At 34.9% G+C, this 21,412-nt stretch overlaps 1 long non-coding RNA gene across 4 annotated transcripts in view; it reads left to right on the forward strand.

Moving 5' to 3' along the window:
• LOC137225334 (uncharacterized) overlaps window positions 1–21,412 on the forward strand; it is a 602,240-nt gene that overhangs the window by 347,556 nt on the left and 233,272 nt on the right. The gene's annotated exons all lie outside the window — the stretch shown is intronic.

The following is a 21,412-nucleotide window of genomic DNA, read 5'->3' on the forward strand; positions in this document are numbered from 1 at the left end:
ATAAGGTTTGATACCCTGCCTAGAAAACTCAAAGAATTATTTGGAAGAAGGCCATTTTGTGTTCTCTTCAAAAGAGCAGCTGCAATTTGGGCTGAATTAGTGCTTTAACTCTACTTGGAAAAGCATAAAGCTTATTTTTGATAATGGAATCAAACTGTACCCAGATATTGAATTTGACTTTTCATTTGATGTTGCTTTGATACAGTTTATATTGGAGCTGAGCCCTAATCTTATAATAAAATGAACTGTCAGATGCTCTGTGGGACTATCGTTGTCAATAGCATTTACCTGAATTTGGCCTTCAGAACTTTAAGGATGAGAATGATTTCCTAGTAGGTGTTGGTTCTGTATGATTTTCAATTTCCCCCATTCCTCTCTTATCTCTCTAATTCTTTCTTTCTAATGCTGGGAAAATGAAATTTACCTATCAAGTCTAAAAATCTCCAACCTTACAAATTTACTGTGCCTCAAACTTTGCAGTCTAATAAAATTACAAGATTTCTATAAAACTATTTAGAATCTATAATTCTAAATATATGGGTGCATATCTCAAGTAAGTATTTTATGTTCCTTGTAAGAGAGGATTCTCACTTTGACAATTCCTTTCTCTTTGTTTCTTTTATTCCTTTAATTTCATTTTCCTGCTCACATTACACTTCCTCATTTCTTCTAAGCTTTCAGCTCTCAAACCTCAGCCTATAGCTTTCATGCTTCTGAAGCAGCCCTCATTCTCCATTTTCTATTCTAAAATGAATTCTTTCGACTGTGTTTGTTAATAATGTCATATTTTCACTTCACTTAAATTTTCTTTCCAGTGCTATTACAGATTCTTTATTTCTCCTTTCCTCCTCATCCCTCCCTACCCCCACCCAAGTATAGCATCTCATCTATTTCTCTATATGAAGCTATGGTTTACCCGAGGGAGGGACTTTCTCATGCATGCAGCTCAGTGCTATGATGATTTCAATGGTGCCAGCATATTTTAACCACATCATTATCATGTAGTCTCAAAGCCTTGCTCGCTGAAAACACCATCTTTAAAAGGATTTCATTTCCATTAATCAATTTTAAAACTTGAGATTCAAGCACATAATGCATTTATTAGAATGTCCCCTACTTGTTCCCACATTCATTTCATTCTCTTGACTATCTAAGAAAAAGGAATTGTGCAGGAGTCTTTTCTCTCTCCATGCTTACCTCTCCTTTCTATATCCCACCGAGCCCCTCCAAGTCTATTCTTCCATACAGTAGTTAAATCAGAGCATGCGGCAGGACCGCATTGTGTGAACTGGTGGCCACACAAGTACTTTGTATTCACTGGAGGTTTAAAAGTACAGCAGCTGCATATAAATATGCATAGTTGAGAGATTCATGATGGTGCCACCTCATTCTAGTGCTGGTTGGCTGCAGTGCAGGCACTACAAATCAATGAACATTTTCCCCATCCATCAGCTGCTCGCTTGCAAGCAGACAAAACACTTACAATGCCAGAAACCCACAGAGAGCTCCTTAGTGAACGAAACCTCACTGTCACAAGATTCAAAATAGCCCTATCCCTCCCACCCTGAATCTCCACAGTTCTCGACCTCAAATGTCTTTTTTATCCAATGTGGATCGCAAGCACTTAAAAAATAACATGAGAAAAGAAAGAGAAAAAAAAAAGGAGCAATGATAAATCAGGGTTGGAGGGTCCTCACGTTACACTTGTCATAAAACAAAGGACTCTTTGAGCATTAACCTTTTAGAGAATAAAATAAAGATGGATTTGCTTATGTTGACTATACTGCTTTATAGCTGTAGGGTGTGAGTGTTGAAGCATTTAAGTATGCAAAGCATTGTGCCATGCTCTGGCAGACATTTGTAATTTATCCATAGTTATTTGATGGCTTTGGGTGTTGAAGGAGTTATAATATGCTGATATGAGAAAAATAAATCACAGGTATATTTAATAAGTAGAAATCATGTTTTCTCCCATTGATTGAACAATTTTTGCAGAGGGCTTAGGTATATTTATATTGTCAACCATTCAATCCATGTAGAAATTTTAATAAAAGCTTAATTCCATTTAATAAAATTTCCTGTGAAATATATTAATGAACCAAATGTATATTTCTTGGTGAAAAGGTATACATTCATTACATCTAGAGAACAAATCTATTTTTCATTTTTAGATAGATAACATTAGCAACAAAAATAGTTTATTCTTGTGTAGAGTGAGTACTTAGCTATTCATCAGTTTATAACACTTTCTGACAACTTGCCAATCAACTTACCAATAAGAGCAATAATCAATTAGATTTCTCATTCATTTTTTCAACTATTTGTCAAATACTTACTGTAGCACTATGCAACATAAAATAATATATGATAATATCTATAGTCCCTGTTTTGAAGATGTGAGTATTCTTGTTAGGGAGACAAGAAATACAGTTATACAGGGCTTCCCTGGTGGCGCAGTGGTTGAGAGTCCGCCTGCCGATGCAGGGGACACGGGTTCGTGCCCCGGTCCGGGAAGATCCCACATGCCGCGGAGCGGCTGGGCTTGTGAGCCTGTGCCCTGCAACGGGAGAGGGCACAACAGTGAGAGGCCCGCGTACTGCAAAAAAAAAAAAAAAAAAAAAGAAATACTGTTATACAAATGACCATGTAACTTTCAAATTTCAAAGAAGTCTAGTTGGGGTTTGGCATGTTCAAGATATTTAGTAAATATTTGGTAAGTATATATGACATATTGATTTAAAACTTATCTAGCTGATTAATATGTTTGGTTACCATATTGCAGGAAGGGTAAAAACAAATACAGTAAAGGTAGTTATAATTGTCCATAACTATGGGTCAGAGAAGCTGACTTAGCCCATGTTTTGTTTGCTTGTAAGCAGCAAAACCAAAATTCAATCCCCTATCTGCTTAACTCCAGAGTCCATCCACTCACTTCCACTGTGCCATGTTGAATTACAAGACAGGATGTGATAATTGCTCTAGTGGATCAGAGGAGGTAAAGATCACTTCCAGCTGGGATGACCAAAGAAGACATCATTAAGAAGGAGTAGCATTTGAGCAAAAGCCTTTGAAGAACAGGCACAGCAACAAAGCAGAAACTACAGACAGGGGTGAACACCGGTGAAACCTTATGACTCTGGAAAACAAGTTGCCAGATAGACAAAGGACATCTCTTTCAGTGAAATGGGTGCTGTAAATAATACCACTTTTAGAGAATTGCCAACAGGACTCCTCACTTATTAGAAGTGGAATCCACAAAGTGATTTATATTTCAGATTTCAAAAAGAAGTCAAACTGTCTGGATCCCAGTTTCTTCATTTCTAAAGTAAGGATTTAAACAAAATAACCAGTGAAGACTCCTCTTGGGGGTTCTGTTTTGTAATGATTTTATTTTCATTTTTCTCAGAATACAAAACAAAAACGCCAGAAGTAGCTGATTCAGTGTATACTAGTTATATAACCTGTGTATATGTAATTATTCTTAGAATACAAAGCATATCTAGATATTCAGATATCTATATCTATATGTCTATATCTATATATAAATAAGTTATTTGCATTTAACTGGCTAATCTAAGCTCTAAATTTAATTTCAAGAGAGCATTTTTTTTTTTGGGGCCATGATGTTTCCCCATTTTGCTTCCCATTAGTGTTGGAATGCAAACTAATTCTTGAAACAATTTAATCAATACTTAAAGAGAAAGTGAACATATATTAAGTACATGATAAATACAAAATTTGGGGATTATGCACTCTTTCATAATATCTGTTTCTGTATTTCAACTATTGGAGAAGATACAGAGATTGGAATATTAGATATTAAATCATCAATAAAAAGGCCTTTTTGCAGTCTTAAATGTTTTGAGTAGATTCATATATTTTCCACTTATCTAGCCTATAACTCAGACAATGCTCAAAGCAATATTTTGGCAATGTTTATCAAATATGTATCAATGATATATATACGTATATATCAGATGAATATATTGTGTGTGTGAACACGCATGCATGCATGTAAACAAGTTAAGGGAACATGAGAACTTAAAAGAATGATACAGTACTTATTTTTTCCTGACTTCAAATCTTTTTTTCTTTCTGTCAACATTTTCCCCTAATTTTCCTTCCCAAACAAGAAAAAAGAACAAAGAGAGAAGTGTTTTGTTTGAATTTAGGGTGAGAATAAAATCAAACATCATTTTTCTCATAATTTTTGCAAAGGCTATTAAAGGGATATTAGTGGGGAGCTCTTCCTTGAATAGAATTACCCTGGATGGAATTCCATCCTGCCATTGTTGCTGCTAAGCACATTCAGGGGGAACTGGATGTTGTGAGAGTCTCAGACTCTCATTTTCCATCTCACTGTTTCTCTTATGTCCTAAGGTAGTATGTTTTGGTAAATACTTATTTGATTCCAATCTATTTGAGTTGAATTTATTAGGTTTGTTTTAGTGATTTGAATTAAACTGAACCCCACTCGTAGCGAACAATGCAATGCTTTGATCATTTTCATTCTGGTTCTGATCTTAAGTGGGATAGTTTAAGCTTATTTTGGTTAAATCAGTTTATGGTCAAATTGGCTAATCTTCTTAACAAATATTTACTGAGCACCAACTACATTCATTAGCACTCAGTCTTGTTACAAAGAAAGGACACATAACAAGATTTCTAACCTTGACGGCTTATATTTTATGTTGAGAAATAGTATTAAATCCTTGAAAACTTAACCAATTTATTAAACTCTTACATACATGAATGCTAAATGAGTGATAAGGTATACAAAAGCCTTTGGAAGTTCAGAGACCAGGAACTTACATTAAGTCCTGGCTTTGTAACTAGGCAGTTTGGGCACCACTTTCTAATGGGAGAAAACTCTCTAGATAAATTTGCCCTCTGTTGCATGCTGAGCAGATTCAAGTTGAAAACCGCTGCTCCAGGCAGTGAAAATAGTTGAAACAATTTGTGCAGATAATCACTTAATAAAAAGTAGATGAAACCGGAGCAATGGGTAGATTGCAGTAAAATTTACTATCATAACGTGAAAAAAACGTCCCTTCAGAAGAGAAAGGGTAGGATCTTAAGTTAGAAGAACTTTAGTTTTATAAATGCATTTCTGGTGGGAAGCATGAGTTACTTTTCAGTAGAATCATTGATTTTTATCAAATAAAATTGTCAAACTTATACCATGTAATAATTAAGAACAAACATTATTTAGTAATTTCAAAACCAGTCATGGAATTGAATACTTATATTTCAAGAAAAAAGAATATGAATAAATACCAAAAATGTACAACAACATCTTAAGGCTGGAACTTGAATAGTATGTTAACCTAATAACCCTTAAGTCTTCCCATTTTTCTTCGTTACCATCTATATAATCACCTATTTAAGTAAGCAGCAGGTCTAGTAATGTGTTAGGTTGGAACCAACATTCAGATGTGCATTGCTTCAAGTTAGTCCATTTACACTCTCAGTGAACTTGGAAATCTGTTTCAAATCATATAAATCTCAGATTTCTCAGCAACAACATGTAAAATAATAATTGTTACCAAACCTACCTTCCAGAATTGTGAGGGCTCTGTAGGAAGTAAATGAGTATGCTCTAAAAGTGATGCAGCCCACATTTGAGACGTTGTCATTGCTGCTATATTACCTGCTTTGTTCTGTGATAATTTTCTTCTAATGTTCAAAAAGTCAAGTACGTTTTAAATTCTACCTTTTAATAAATTTCCTGTAGACAGAAATTGTGTTATTTCTTGTCTTTTCTTCTCTTATAAAATTGATAAAAATTTTGTCTGATATACACATTTATTATTTTAATCAGTAGCTGGAGGAGAGGTGAATGCATATTAAAAATAATTATAAAATCTGTCACTAGAAAACCTGCAATTGTGGACAAAATAATGAGAAAACTACTTCTAAATTAATGATTAGAGTGTAATGTGTGAGCTTTTTAATCGATTATTGAGTGCTGGATTCCAAAACCATGTTATTTCTTAAAATCTAAGTCTGCTGAAGAGGAATAAAAACAAATGTCTTAAGATTAAAAAACTAATTTTATATTGAAAACTTACTATTGAGTCCACAATAAAGTGCTACATGGCAGGAATATTATTAGCTAAACAAACATAAATTTGGCTAAAAAATTTAATTTTGACCAAATTGACATTTCATTGTCAGTGTTCATGCACTGTATATTCAGTTTCAAATAAAATTCTGGCCACCCAAAAACACCTAGGTAACAGGACATCCTCTCATCTACAAAGTGATTTGTTTATTTCTTCTTAAGCTGTTTGGGTCCAGATAGTGATTTGAAATGTTATTCATCTCTGATTTGAAAGATATTGGGTTGTTCTTAATTTGCCATTTCCTAACTCACTCACTGGTTCTCATAGACAAAGCCAAGAAATCTCTCCCTGTGTAGTCAGGGTAATGCTTTGGGCTTTAGAATAAGATCTAGAAAGTTCAGATTCTAACTCTACCACATTATGCCTAGGGCCAGTTATTTAATCTCTAAGGTTCCTGCTCTGTGAGAATGGAGATATCATTTTTTTCCAAATTTCATGTATTGGTGAAAGAGGATATGTATAGCAGAAATGAACTAGCTTGATACCTACCCCTTGCTGAATACTTAGTAACTATTAGTGTTGCTATTCATCCAGTCATTAGGTATTTATCTGTCAAGTACTGTGCTAGGAAGTGAGGGTGTGAAGATGGATGTGACACATTCTCAGCCCTTAAGGAATGTTCAGTATGGTGGATGAGAGAGAGATGGGACAGACCAAAGAGGTAGGCAATTATAACGCAGTATAAGTATGCTGAAGGGTAAGCAGAAAGAGCTAATGAAACATAAAAATGTCTAACTCAGATTTAAGAAAAGAGAGCTACTTGAGTATTCGTTGAATCATTCAGACAAGTATTTATTTAGGGCCTACTATATACTAGTCATTGCCCAAAAAGCTAGAGATATGGTGAGAAGAAAAACAGATATTGTGTGTTCTGTGGGGAAGATATCATCTTGTGGGAGAAGACAGTATTCTAATAATTACTACAATAAATATAAAATCACAACTATAACAGTTGCTACTAACTATAACAGTTGCTACTAACTAACAGTTGCTACTGATCACAACTATAACAGTTGCTACTCTCAACTGAGGGTGATTTTGCTCCTCCCAAGAGACAATTGGCAATATCTGGAGATTTTTTGAGTTGTCCCAACTGAGGGAGTGCTACTGTCATGTAATGGGTAGAGGCCACGGATACTGCTTAACGTTCTACAACACATAGTATAGGACCCCACAATAAAGAAATATCTAGGTCAAAATGCCCATTGTGCCAAGGTTGGGAAATCCTGAAGTAATTCCACCACTCTTTATAGAATATAAGCCCATGATGGCAGGGGTGCTTCTATTTTTTTACACTGACATAAGCCCAGTGCCTAGAAACATGCCTGTCATATAATAGGTACAGACCTCCCTCAGTATCCACCGGAGATTGGTTTCAAGATCCACCATGGATACCAAAATCCACGGATGTTTTGGTCCCTTAGTCACCCCCGTATCCACGGGTTCTGCATGGGCCGATTCTGCATCCATGGATTCCAGAATCGTAAGCATACTATGCAGTCCGCAGTTGGTTGAACCCACAGATGCAGAACCCGGGGATACAGAGGGTCACTGCACTTAGTAAATATCTGTTGGGTAAATGAATTAGCTGTGACTGACTACCTGAAAAAGTGAATAGCATATTCAGAAGTCTGGGCTTAGAGTAAGTAGTTTATGTTAAGAAGCTGAAAGGAGGCTAATGAGTCTGGAATCAAAGCAAGCAAAAGGATGGTTCCATTGATAAAACCAATGAGAATGGGCTTATAGATATTTAAAATCTAGTTGCAAGTCTTGATCACTTTTTATGTAAAACCTAAATTGTTCCTCCTGAAATTTCATACAGTTTCTTTTTATTCTGCTCTCACTGGAGAACACATTATACATGTTTAAGTAAATCCAACCCTTTTTTTTGGTCAAAGAAGTCTAAAATATTCTCAGCCTATCATTTTCATCTTTGCTGATTTCTGTTTTCAAGGTCCTCAGAATTGTGGTCTAGATCAAGAACACCAGACAAGAATCAATTAATGACTTAGACAATTTTATGTGTGAGAACAGATAACTCTGGGAGGGATTGGGTTCCTTAGAGTGGTAGTTCTTGAGGGTGTGGGTAGGATGCTGGGGCAGAAATAGGATGGATATTTCAAAAAAGCTGCACAGCTGTCTATTCCTGCCATTTGCATCCAACAAAAAAGTGGAACATTACTTTATCGGGTGATGTGCTTTGACTCCCTGAATGAGGCAGTGTCTACCGTTTAGCAGCTCTCCCAGCTCCCTGTCTATTATTTCTTAATGATGCCTACATTATAAATATTTTTCTTTCTCCTTTACCAGTGGGGAAAGGGTTAAACAGTTTGTGAATTAAGCGTGGTAAAAATAATACTGATAGTGATTACATTTGTGAAAATCTTAGAACATATTATGGATCAGCAAAAGCACCAACATGTTACAAGCTTGCACTCTCTCTCTCTCTCTCTCTCTCTCTCTCTCTCTGTAATAATATATTCTAAGCAGTTCATCCCATCTATGATTACCTGAACTGCTTCAGCTTTCCTTAATCAAGCAGGAAAATGTGCCCTACTGTGTGCATACATGTACACACACACATTTTCGCCAGTCACTGCTCCTAAGGGCACAGTAGTAGCCCTCCGCATTTGAAGGCAAAGGGATGTCTGGGAGTACATGGGGAGTGTAAGTGAGGAAGGGAAGGAGAGGCTAGGGGGCGTGCAGCTGGGTGTGTTTATCTCTACTCATTTCAGGTTCCATTCTATTTGAAAAAGGGAGAGTGTAGCTAAAAAACAGGCATAATTAACAAACCATTTAAATATTTTAGCCATTTAAAAAAAATCTATATACTTATTTTTGGCCGGGGCATGCAAGATCTTATTTCCCCGACCAGGGATGCAACCAGAGTCCCCTGCAGTGGAAGCACAGAGTCTCAACCACTGGACCTCCAGGAAAGTCCCCTTAGCCAATTTACATCAAATCATGCATGTGATATCCAATATTCTTATTTTTGAAATTGTGTTACTATATACTTTTGTATAGTTTATACAATTGTATTATGCATCTAAATAGCTGATTAACAAATATTAACAAATAATTAACAAAATTCAATTACTCCAAGTTCAACTTGTAAAATTGTGTAATTTTTTTGTTATCTGAGTGTACCACCCTTTTAATATTGATATAACTGAAGAACTTAGAGAGTCATAAACTGAAATTTTAGAAAAAGTACCTAAAACCTAGCAGAGGCATTCCTGGGGTCTCTTTCCATGCCCCAGTGGAACAGTGGAAAACCCGTATCAATCTATTGCCCACCTTGAAGCTTTTCTAGTACAGATGAAAAGTTTCATTTTTCTGGTGGATGAAGGAACTTCAGGAGTAATTGTGTCTACATCATGACATTTATTGAAGTAGACTAAATCAAGAATGGGGGCCATGGTCTGTGGGCTGAGCAATCCTCACTCCCATGTAGGACAGTAATTCTTATCCCCATCTGAGCATCAGAATCACCCTGGGGACCTTTCAGAATGCACGTGCCTTGGACCCATTCCTGGATATTCTGCTTCAGTAGGTCTAGAGTGGAGCGTTGGCATGTATATTTTGAAAAGACTCCTGGGTAGGTCCTGTGTACTTTGTGGATTAGAAATCACCAATCTAGGGTTTTCTTCTCACAGTCATGCTATGAGGGTCCCTAATATTTGGAGAGTTCTCTACTGGACAGGATGTTAAGAGACTCCATTCTTTAGGACAGTGACGTACCACCCTATGATTTTTGGATGTAGACTAACCTAACGTCCTGAGTTTCTTCCCACATTTTTACTTGTGATTAACGCTTTATCACAAAAGCAAAGCCCTACATGTTTTGCCCGTGTTTAAATAATATTTCAAAGAGAATTTCTTGTAGTGTAAAATATCTCCAACTACTAATTTATTTTAAAAGATTCCTTTTTAAGTAATATAGATTAATAAATCCTGTATGCTTCTTTGAGAAATAATAATGTAGAGAAATATTTTCAAAAGACAGTGATAATGAAGGAAATAACAATAGGTATAAATAACAAATAAATGCATAATAGTTTTCCCTTATAGAACACCTTTATATCTAGTGTCTAACCCATTAGATTATAGGCATTCTGAAGCTCACATGTATTTTAATTAAAATGTGATTCATCCTTCTATATATTTAAAATAATATAGAAATGACCTATTTTTGAATTAGTATTTCATTTTTATGTTATATGTACAAGGAAGAAATCATAGTCTTGCTTTTATTTATTCAATAAACATAAGAAAACCTTTATCAGGTAATTTAAAAATATAGTTTCTGCCTTTATAATGCTACTGAAACTACTCCGCTACTATGAACACCTGATGAGGTTTAGTTGCAGATCCAAGGGACACATGTAGTTCTTACTTTATTGGACTTCTCGATGCATTTGACTTGGACCACCATGCTGTTTGAAACTTTATTGACTTCTGTGACTCTCCCCGTTCTTCTCCTTCTAATTTTTCACTATTCCTCCTCTCTATGTCCAGGAACACTATTATCTATCATTCTTGAATTTCTTGTCCCTACACTCTACATAGTGTTTCTAGGTAGCAAACTGATTCTCATAATTTCAACTCTTACTAGTAGGAGTTTCCCCAATTTTTATCTCCAGCGAAATGACTTCTCACCTGAGTCACATATTCACTGCCCTCTAGGTGCTCTACCAGTATCTTAAATTTCGAAGCCACATCTCAGCATTTCCTCTTCCAATCTGCTGTAACTCTAACACCTGCTATCCAAGGTGATGGCATCGGAATGAACCAGTTTCCAAGCTGAAATTTAAGTCACCTGTGACTCCTTCAACATCATCTCCCATACCTGACCCCTTCTAATATGACCTTCTAAATATTTCTTTCTTTCTTGTTTTTTTTTTTTTTTTTTTTTGGCTGTGTCAAGCAGCTTGTGGGATTTTAGTTCTCTGACCAGGGATTAAACCCAGGCCCTAAGCAGTGAGAGCGTGGAGTCCTAACCACTGGACTGCCAGGGAATTCTTAAATATTTCTTGAAACTTTCCTTCCTCTCCCTGTGTATTCCCACTGCTCTGGTTTAGGACTCTCATCATCCCTCTTTTGAACTGTTACAAAACCCTCTTAATTTGTTTCACCATTCCAATTCTTGCCTGAGCAATCTACAATTAAATAAAAATCTTAACATATTACCCCTCACATACACTGAAGGGCATCAACTATGTATAACAGGAATATCAAATATGCCATCAACGCCATGACTCCGTTGCAACTATGGAAATTTTAGTAACTAAAATATTCAAATTTAATAAATCCTAATATTCATCCAGAATCCTTCTCAAAACAGAAACCAAGCCACCCAGTTACGTCATAAAAGCTTTGGCAATAAGAGTAAATTCACTTGCCATGTTGATTAGGATAAACCCCTTTGTAGGACACAAGTTCATCCATGATCTGGCGTTCGTCAAATTCTCCAATTTCATCCCCATCCACTCCCTGCCTCATATTCTATGTAATGCTTCAGTGATAGTCTTTTCTTTCTTAACCATACTGTTTCTTCTTTCTGGGCTTTTGCTTATGCTGACCTCTGTGTCTGGAGGCTTTCTCTTCACACCTCCAACTTTTTGCCAATTTCAATTCCAGTTAATTCTTTCCTGTCCTTGTGGAGCCAGCCTAGTCTGTACCTCGTCCTGACTCCAGTGAGAGATGATGACTCTAATCCATGTTCCTGTAGTATCCTGTGCATATTTCTACCACTGTCTGTCATTGCTCTTATTTTTCTTGATTATAATTTTTTCCAATTATGTGTTTGTCCAGATGATAGGAGTCTTGAAACAGAAACGCAGTTTTATTATTACTCTTTGCAATCTGGGGACAACTTAAACAGTAACTAGCACATAATCAAACACTATATAAGATGAATTAATTAATTTTAAAAGTATTGCTGCAAATGGGGAAAAGTAGGTACATATAGGAAAGGTTTTCATCTTTTTTACAGCAAAAGTCATCAACTTCTGACATGTACTCTCCAGCCTCATAATGTCCACCCCAGTCCACATAATTAATTCATGTTGTCAGGTTGCTATAGGAATTAGAGTTTCAGACATCTGTCTAAATGCCAGAAACACTAAATACATTTTCCATAAAAATGTATATTTAAATGATCACTGCATTAATGACTTCAGAGAAAACAAGCTTTTGTTTTTTTTGCAAATTGCCTCTAAATATCTAAATTTTGGGGTTTTGTCATGAATTATTATTATGTATCATACATCAAAGTTATATATATTTTGTGTTTATTTGTCTTTGCCCATATTTAAAAGAACACATATTGACTTATCGGTGCAATGTAAGTACTATTTATTCATCTCATCAACATGCTGTGCCTTTATATGGTTGCAGAACATCTAACAGAAGTAAGTGTTTCAAGGTAGTTTTTATAACATAATTCATACTACTTTTCTGGTCTTCTTAGTCATAAACTGAAGATATAACTTTGCCTTCAGTGAAATTAGCTATAAGAGCTCTATTTAGCCCGGAGAAAATTTCTATTAAAATCCACTTTAATACGGCAATAGATTTTTAGAGTCCTCAGTCAAAAAATTTTGTTCTCTTGAATTTTACTTGTATGTTTCTTTTGTAAAACTAAACAGAAATGACTCTATGCTAATACAGTATTTCCATATTGTCTGAGTCTAAATTCTTGATCAAGGTGTGTGTGTGTGCACATTGTAAAGAATGTGAGAAGAAAGAGACAGAGGAAGAAAAGGGTCAGTTTCAAAATACAAATGCCGTGTCATTTGATCCAATAATACATGAGCTTTCAAGCTGGAACTTAGGTGAACTGAATCTCATATTTTACATGGAATGTTTTGAGAATCATGAGACAGCTATATGAAATATTTCCACTTGATTCACCAAAACATCAGTAAATAGTGCAAAGTAGTTTTCTCTTTGGTGTCTGAATATTATCTGGTGACTCCTAGTTTTGGAATGTGTTGAAATAAAATTGTTTGTCTTAAAATATGAGACAATATGTGCACTGGCCAGTTCACAGAGATGAATGGGAGGCTCTCCAGACATATCATAAAAAATTTCAGGGAAAAATATCTGTATGACAAATAGAAATAGTTCCCTTTTTATCCTTGTTTCAAGTTAGCTAGGGAAACCAACTTCATTTACAGGAAAATGGAGAAGGAAAATCTGGCCAAGGAAATGACTGATTCTGGGCTTTCATAAGTATGTGTTTCTATGTGTGGGAGTACAGATAGGAATCATTTCCTCTGAATGATGTTGTAGCCCAATTCATTCATTCACTAGTGTTTCCTGAGCACTTACTACACGCCAGGGATGATAAGCAAAACAAAGAATTGACCCCACCTCACAGAGCTTACTTACAGTTTAGTGGCAGAGAGAGGCAGATTATTCAATATTCACACAAACAAAAGTAAAATGTTAACTGTCAGAATTGCTGAGAAGAAGGAGTGCAGAGGAATAAACAGGGTAGTGGGGGACCTGTCTGAGGAAGTAACACATCAGTTGACATTTGGAGGATGGATAAATGTTAACTGGGCAAACAGAAAGGGAAGAGAGCTATGCAGTATCTTTGTTATGAAGACACACATTCTTATAAAAGTTAAAAGTCACATGTAGAAAGCATACCCACTGACCTCAGACTGTTATTGGTATCTGAGGTGGTATGGAGGGGAAATGAAATATGTTGGGTAGACCTGCGGCTACAATAAGATATTTATTTAGCTTACATTCTAAACAGAGGAACAGATAATAAACATTTTGGCAAATAAATATATGTTAGATAGTAATAAATGTTATGAAAAATGAAGCAAAACAAGAAGATGGAACAGTTAGGGAGGGATGCCACTTCAGATTGGGTGGTAAGGGAAGACTTTTCTTAGCAGATCCCTGAATGAAGAGAGATAGTGAGCTATGCCCTATTTTATTAATTTCAAGAGCTAGATAAAAAGATGACTTTGGCAAAATGGTAATGCCTATTTAATATGGGTTGGAGATTTAGAACCTGTTTTATAATTCTTGATAATTCTGTACATTTGTATTTTGAAGTATTAAAAAAGTCATTATATAACGTATATGTTTTTAGTCTATGAGAGGGAGGCTGGTGATTGCAAGGTCCTGGAAGAATCTAGGTTAGCACCAACAGTATGGTAGGAGTTTCATGTGCGACAAGCCTGGAGAAGTGGGTGGGTGCTAAACCAGCAAGTCCTTGTAGACTCTGTTGAGAATGTCGGTTTTTATTCTAAGACCAATGGGAAGACATTTAAGCCTGAGTAGGAGTAACAAGATTGGATCTATGATTTGAAGAATTTAAGAATTTCCATTTAGTCAAGAAATTTTAAACTGGCATCTACCATTTGCTAGGTATGGGAAGAATAGTGGTGATAGATCTTTATACTTAAAGAACTTGAAGTATAGAGATGGGTGAAATTTTTGCTATCATCTGTAGATGAACTCACTGGCTAGATAGTTTGAGATCTCCCAGTAAACTGCATGTTCTGCACCTTCAGCAACCTGCGTGTTACCATCTTTGGCAAAGGTTGGGCAATCACCTTGATCTCAATGGCTTTGAGAATTTTGGTAACTCACTAATTCATTTATTGTGGAGAAAAAATTTGTTTTTGTGTAATCAAGTATCTTCCTATATGCCGTTTTACCAGTTTTCTGTTGTATCCGTGCAATGTTTATGATCCTTTCCTAAATTGGAGGCTTCAAATATTTCAAGATTAAGAAGTCCTGGGCAAAGGACAGAAGAACCACGTGAGGGGCATGTTCCTTGCTAAAACAAATATATATATATATATATATATGTATAGCTGATTCACTTTGTTATAAAGCAGAAACGAACACACCATTGTAAAGCAATTATACTCCAATAAAGATGTTAAAAAAAAAAATCACCCCTTTGGAGTGTCATTTGAGGATTGGAACTTTACAGATTTTGCCAAAAAGGGGATTTAAAATTCAAGTATCAGTGAAGAATAAACTTTTAGTATTTTGGAGGTAGGGTATGTTTTCTGTCTAAGGAACATTAAGTGATTCACTACTACTGAAGACCTGGAAGAAGTGATAAAGATGAACTCTTGATGAAAATATATGAGTATATGGAAGGATGCCAAACAATTCCAAAAATTGGTTTAAGATCTTTTGAGCACTTGCTTCTGACTTTCATATTTCCCAATGATTTACATCATTCCTCTGGTGTTTATTATTTTCCACAAAAGTTAACTAATATACCTCTCAAGACAAATGAGGTTCGTTGTTTGCCACGGAGCACATGTTGGTGTTAGTCAAACTTGGTCCTTGATCCATTCTCTTTAGTTGTGTACAAAACAGGGCTACCAAGTTACTCCATCATCTCAAGTGATTTATTGACTGAGGCATAAATTTATTGGCAACTAAGATTTTATCTAAGTAACTCAAATTGACACCATATAGAATAAGCTACCTTATATTCATCATAAAACAAGAGCAGTTTCTTTCTGGAACTTGAGAGGCTATTAAATCTTAATCTTTGGAACATCTAAAATTCAGTTATCATACTATGAAAAAAATAATTGTGCCCAGACTATAATATCTATAGATGAATTCTGAGGAAAAATAATGTATAGCTAATAATGACATTTGCTTTTAAGATAATCATGGGTAATATAAGCAATTAACTGACTCATACATATTTTTATGCAAATGCCAAAACATTGGTGGAATTGCATAAAGTCTGACATATAACTTTTTATGTTGCCACGTTAGAATTGATGAAATTGATTTGTTTGAATGTGGCAAGGGAACAAAATGAAGGGTAAAATAAGCTTATTTATGAAAGAGAGTTGAAATTTATTTATGAAATCAGAAAATGAGGGAACTTGATTTTCAATTCTTTTGTATTTGTTACTACATAGGTTCAACCTCAAGGAAAAAAAAAACAAAACAAAACAACAGAATTGCATCTCCAGTTTGGAAAGCCTTTGCTTCACTTTTCTAACTCAAAGTTTAAAGCGGTATGATACAGTAGAAAAACAAATGGATTCATAGTCTGCTAACTTAAGATTTAGTGCCGTCTTTCTCAGTAGCAATGAGATGAAGTTACATAAGGATCATATAACTGTTTTGTCTTCCCTTTCCTGAATAACACCTACTTCATAACTTTTGTAAGAGTGGCAGTAAGTAATTAGGGAACATGCTTTAAAGAATTTTAACACATGGCAGAAACATAAAGCATTAAAGTTATTATACTAGATATTAAAGATTGAGAGAGTTGACCTGATGGTGGATGGAGCCTTATGTTTCATCTTCAGAGGGTCAGTAAGGTGGAGCTGCAGGAATTGGGCTTTGGAGCGACAGGGACACAAATCAAAACCCTGCCTTTGCCCCTTATAGTCTTTCTGAGGTTAGGAAGTCATTTAATCCTCTTAAGTATCCATTTCCTTATCCATAAATGGAAATAATGAGTTTTAACTAATATGTGTAAATGACCTAGGATGGTGTCCAAAGCTAAATGAAGCTCATTAATTTCCTTTCTGGTGCATTTTCTTTAATCACTGTGTTCTTTTCAGATATTTATCTATAATATTTTTGCAATCAATTATGTGCTGCAAAAATTTGAAAAGTGTACTTGTTATCCCATTTTACAGCAAGATCACATGGTGACATGAAGGAAAATCTCAGGCTCAAACGTTTCTAATACCATAAGAGCAAGGTGATAGCTGAGAGCCTCCAGGAATCAGTGTGATTTCTTCTTTTTGTTCTTTTCCTTCTTGATCTTCCTAATCTTCCCACCTTATCTAAAATCTTAACACCAGCTCCTCACTTTCCCATTTCCCTGCTTTCTTTATCTTCATGGCATTTATAGCCATCTGTTATGTTCCATATTTATGTATAAATTAGTTTATTATTTTTGGTAGTATATAAACTCTGTGTGAACAGGAATTTATTATTTTGGATGTAACCTTCCCTTAGTTAAAATTACTAATTATTTTGTATTTCCCAAAATAAAAGTTGGGATATTTTAGGAATAAAATACTGTGCATTTAATTTGTTGCAAAAGAAAATATATTTAAAGAGAGTGTGTATGTCCTTTTAATAAATGATTTAAAACTTACTTTGTCATGTATATAATAAGCATAGCTAAAAATTATGCATCCTAAAACTGTGTGATTTTTAAAATACAGCACATTTTCCGTGTATGGAGATTTTTACTGCAGAAAGGTATCTAACATGACAATCTGACAATCTGTCATTGGGATGCCACCACTGCTTTTCCCAGATCAACTGACAAGACCTTAGCCGGGTTCTTACAGGTTACTTAAGAATACTTCTAGAGCCATCCTTGGCCATGAAGTTACTGTTGGAACTATTCTTAAACCATGCTATCACCATGCAAGAAAGCTGCAGGTTTTGAAAAATCAGGAGTGGGATTATAATGATTTAGACCTTCTTACTGTTAGGTAGTGAAGGTGATTATAATACTATAAAAGCACTGGGTCTTACACCCTTTTGTGAGAAGGATCTGTGTGCCATTAATTAAACCACAACTTCTACTATTAGATATTATTAAAGAGACCAAACCCAAGAGACTAACGATAACCCTCACCTTACTGTGGACTTGGATTCAACGTGTAGAATTGGGTTATTCCAATTATAGTGTATAGAAGAGAAAATAAGTCGTGTAAAAGGCTAGGCAGAAACAATACATTTATTTCTTATGAACAAAAATTTATGCTTTACAAATAATGTCAGAAATTTAGTATTTTAAAATGGAGATTTATTTTTTAATCTTGTGTTATTCTTCTATGTTGACCATATAGAAGAACATGGGTTTTCAAGTAAAAATATTCTACTAGTAGACATCATATAATATGAAGGGGAGCTGGAAGTGAGCCTCAAAGCTCAAAATGTGAATGCTTTCATGCCCACTATTCCTAAATAATAATTATTATTAAATAATTATTATTAATTATTGTAAATATTGTAGTATACATCTTAATTCATCTATATATCTGTAAAATAAGAAGACTTATCTAGATAATCAAAAAACTTTTAACCCAGTTGGCCTACAGGTAATACTATACTATCAAATTCTATTTTAATAAATATGTGAAGTATAATTATATGTTCATTATAAGAAGCATGCATATTTTGTGTTAGAGGTGTAAAGTGTACACATTATAAAGTTGGTTGTTCCTATGTACTTTTGTAGAAATGCTAAGGTCTAAATTTGCTCTTCTTCAAATGCATTCAGCAACTTTGTGGAATATACACTTGTTGTGACATCTTATTCTAATGAAAGAAATAAACCCTTTGGGAACGAAAACTTAGATAATATTTTATACAATATTTTAAATTCTCTTGGTTGTTCAAACTGCATTTTTCTAAAACAGGATATCTTTTAAGTGTTTTTGGTAGCATCTTTAATAAGCAGTAGTCTCTCAGTGGAAGAAGAGAGCAGAGAACAAGAGAGTTTCTAATTTGTATTAAAAATAGTAATTTGACATTTACTTCTTAGTCCTTCTCCAACTGTCTACAAAATCTTGCCTTGCACACTATGGTAATCTTGCCTTAAATTGGCAGTGATTTGTACCATGTATGTCACTTTGAAACTTGTGTTCATGTTTATTTACATAACCCTGATATTAGAGATATTTAAAAAGCCAAAACTCTAATCTGTAGTCAAGGATATTTGAGAACATAAAATACATAATGGATTAGAAGTATGTATTTCAGTGTTTAACCATATTTGCTTGTGTACAATATAATTGTGTCCATCCACAATACTGTGTGTGTGTTTATATTTATATAACTGTAAGAGTGCTGAACTATAATCATATAGCTTCTTATAGAAAAATGTAGAAACATTTTATACTTTAATGATTACTGAAATTTCAAAGAACATATTTCCTTGTAATTCCTTCTGTGACTTTATTTCTCTTAAATATGTTTGGGTTAAGTTGCTTAAACTTTGGCTCACAAAAAAATTTTTTTCTCAGAATTCTTTCTTCATGATTTAAGCAGAATTGAAAAACTGGAGCAATAAAATCCAACAAATACATCTTATTACTTAATAATGCTTTATCTTCTTAGGGACACTAGCTGCTTTGGCTAGATAAACTTCAAACTCTCCAAATGTTTGAATTCCACATTTTGGAAACACTTTTTATTCAATGTCTTTTTTATATCCGATATAACTTTTAAACTTATGACATTCATCCTTTGACATTCTGCAAAGGAAACATGAATTAATCATTGAGTTTGTCCGGCAAGGGGAGCGGCATCTTACACTGATACTGTGAGCACACACAAGCTGTGCCTGAGATTATAGCACAAGAAAACATCCCAACAGCTATTGCACTGCTGCTTGCTCAATTCCCAGTCTCCTGAAATTCTAGGCCTTGATAGTACAGGGGTGGACTCTATGCTTATGTAATGTTGACTTTGTTATTGCACTTTCTGAAAACATAGAGGTTACTGTTAATAGCAATGCAAACTGGGCCAGGGGTTGCGGTCCATCTTTTGAAAGCATTTACAGGAAACGGTTTAATAAACCATTGTTATTGTTACAAAAATTATATTTTATTAATTAAGAATCACAAATGATTGTAAATATATAAGTATTTTTTTAATGAAGTCTAGCTGGAAAGCAGATGATTTCATTACTGCCTACAATAATACAGATCAGCCTAGAAAGGGGGAGCATTTGTTAAAGAGCAGTGTTAGACTTTCTTTGAAAGCTGCCCAGAAAACAGATTTTATGTGAAGTAACTACTGTGCGGTTTCTCTCATACCCTGCCTGTAGTGTTAATGACTGCTTTTGTCAGCTTTGTAGCTCTTATTTCCTTGATTTCTTTTTTTTTCCTACTTTCTCTCACTGATTTGTAAGCAGTTTAAGACTAGAACCCTGTCATTTAACTCTTTGGTACAGTGGTTCTCCGTATCCATGGGTCTGCATCCATGGATTCAACCAACCGTAGTTGGGAAAATATTCAAAAAAAAGAAAAATTCTAGAAAGTTCCAAAAAGCGAAACCTGAATTTCCTATGCAGACAACTATTTATGTAGCATTTACATTGTATTTACAACTATTTACATAGCATTTACATTGTATTAGGTATTCTAATGATCTAGAGATGATTTAAAGTATACGGAAGGAGAGAAATAGGTGAGGGAGATTAAGAGGTACAGACTTCCAGATACAAAATAAATGAGTCACAGGTATAAAATGGACTGTGGGGGGAATATAGTCAATAATTATGTAATATCTTTGTATGGTGACAGATGATAACTAGACATCATGGTGATCATTTTGAAATGTATAGAAATATCAAATCACTTTGCTGTGTACCAGGAACTAGTGTAGTGCTGTAGGTCAATTATACTTCAAAACAAACAAGGAAACAAACTCATAGAAAAAGAGATCAGATTTATGGTTACCAGAGGTGGGGGGTTTAGGGAGGGGAAATTAGAGGAAGGCAGTCAAAATGTCAAACTTCCAGTTATAAGATAAATAAGTACTAGGGATGTTATGTACAACCTGATAAATATAATTAACATTGCTGTATGTTATACATGCAAGTTATTAAGAGAGTAAATCCTAAGAGTTCTCATCACAAAGAAAAAAATTTTTTTCTATTTTTTTATTTTGGTGTCTATATGAAATGATGGCTGTTCACTAAACATACTGTGAAAATCATTTCATAAAGTAGGTAAATCAAATCATTATGCTGTATACCTTAAACTTACGTAGTGATATATGTCAATTATACCTCAGTAAAACAGGAAGGAAAAATTTAAAGTATATTGGAGGATGTGTATGTGTTATATGCAAACACTGCACCATTTTATATAAGGGACTTGAGCATGCGGGGATTTGCGTATCCATGGGGAAGGGGTAGAACTAATCCCCTGTAGATACCAAGGGAGGACTGTATCTCCCTTCACCAAGGAATGGAGTTTTGAATGAGGTAGATACAATAAATGTTGATGCTGTAGGTCCTTTATGCAGGTAGAAGTATGAAGCTTCATCAAGAAGATGGAACTTATCCAGAGAAGAATACACAATTCCACTCCCTCTACTCCTTTCCAATCTTGGTAGTTACAAAGAATTAAGTAACTTAATGCTGTGGGATAATGATGGGTCTGGGAGATGGAAATTCTACCCTTAGTTCTGCCATGAGCTAGCCATGGGATCTTGCTTTGTTTTGCAAAGTGAGGATGTTGGACCAGTTGATTTTTAAATTACCTCCTAGTTCTAAGATTAATTCTTTT

The sequence above is a fragment of the Pseudorca crassidens genome, chromosome 5 (genome assembly GCF_039906515.1).
Source record: "Pseudorca crassidens isolate mPseCra1 chromosome 5, mPseCra1.hap1, whole genome shotgun sequence".
Classification (NCBI taxonomy): Eukaryota; Metazoa; Chordata; class Mammalia; order Artiodactyla; family Delphinidae; genus Pseudorca; species Pseudorca crassidens.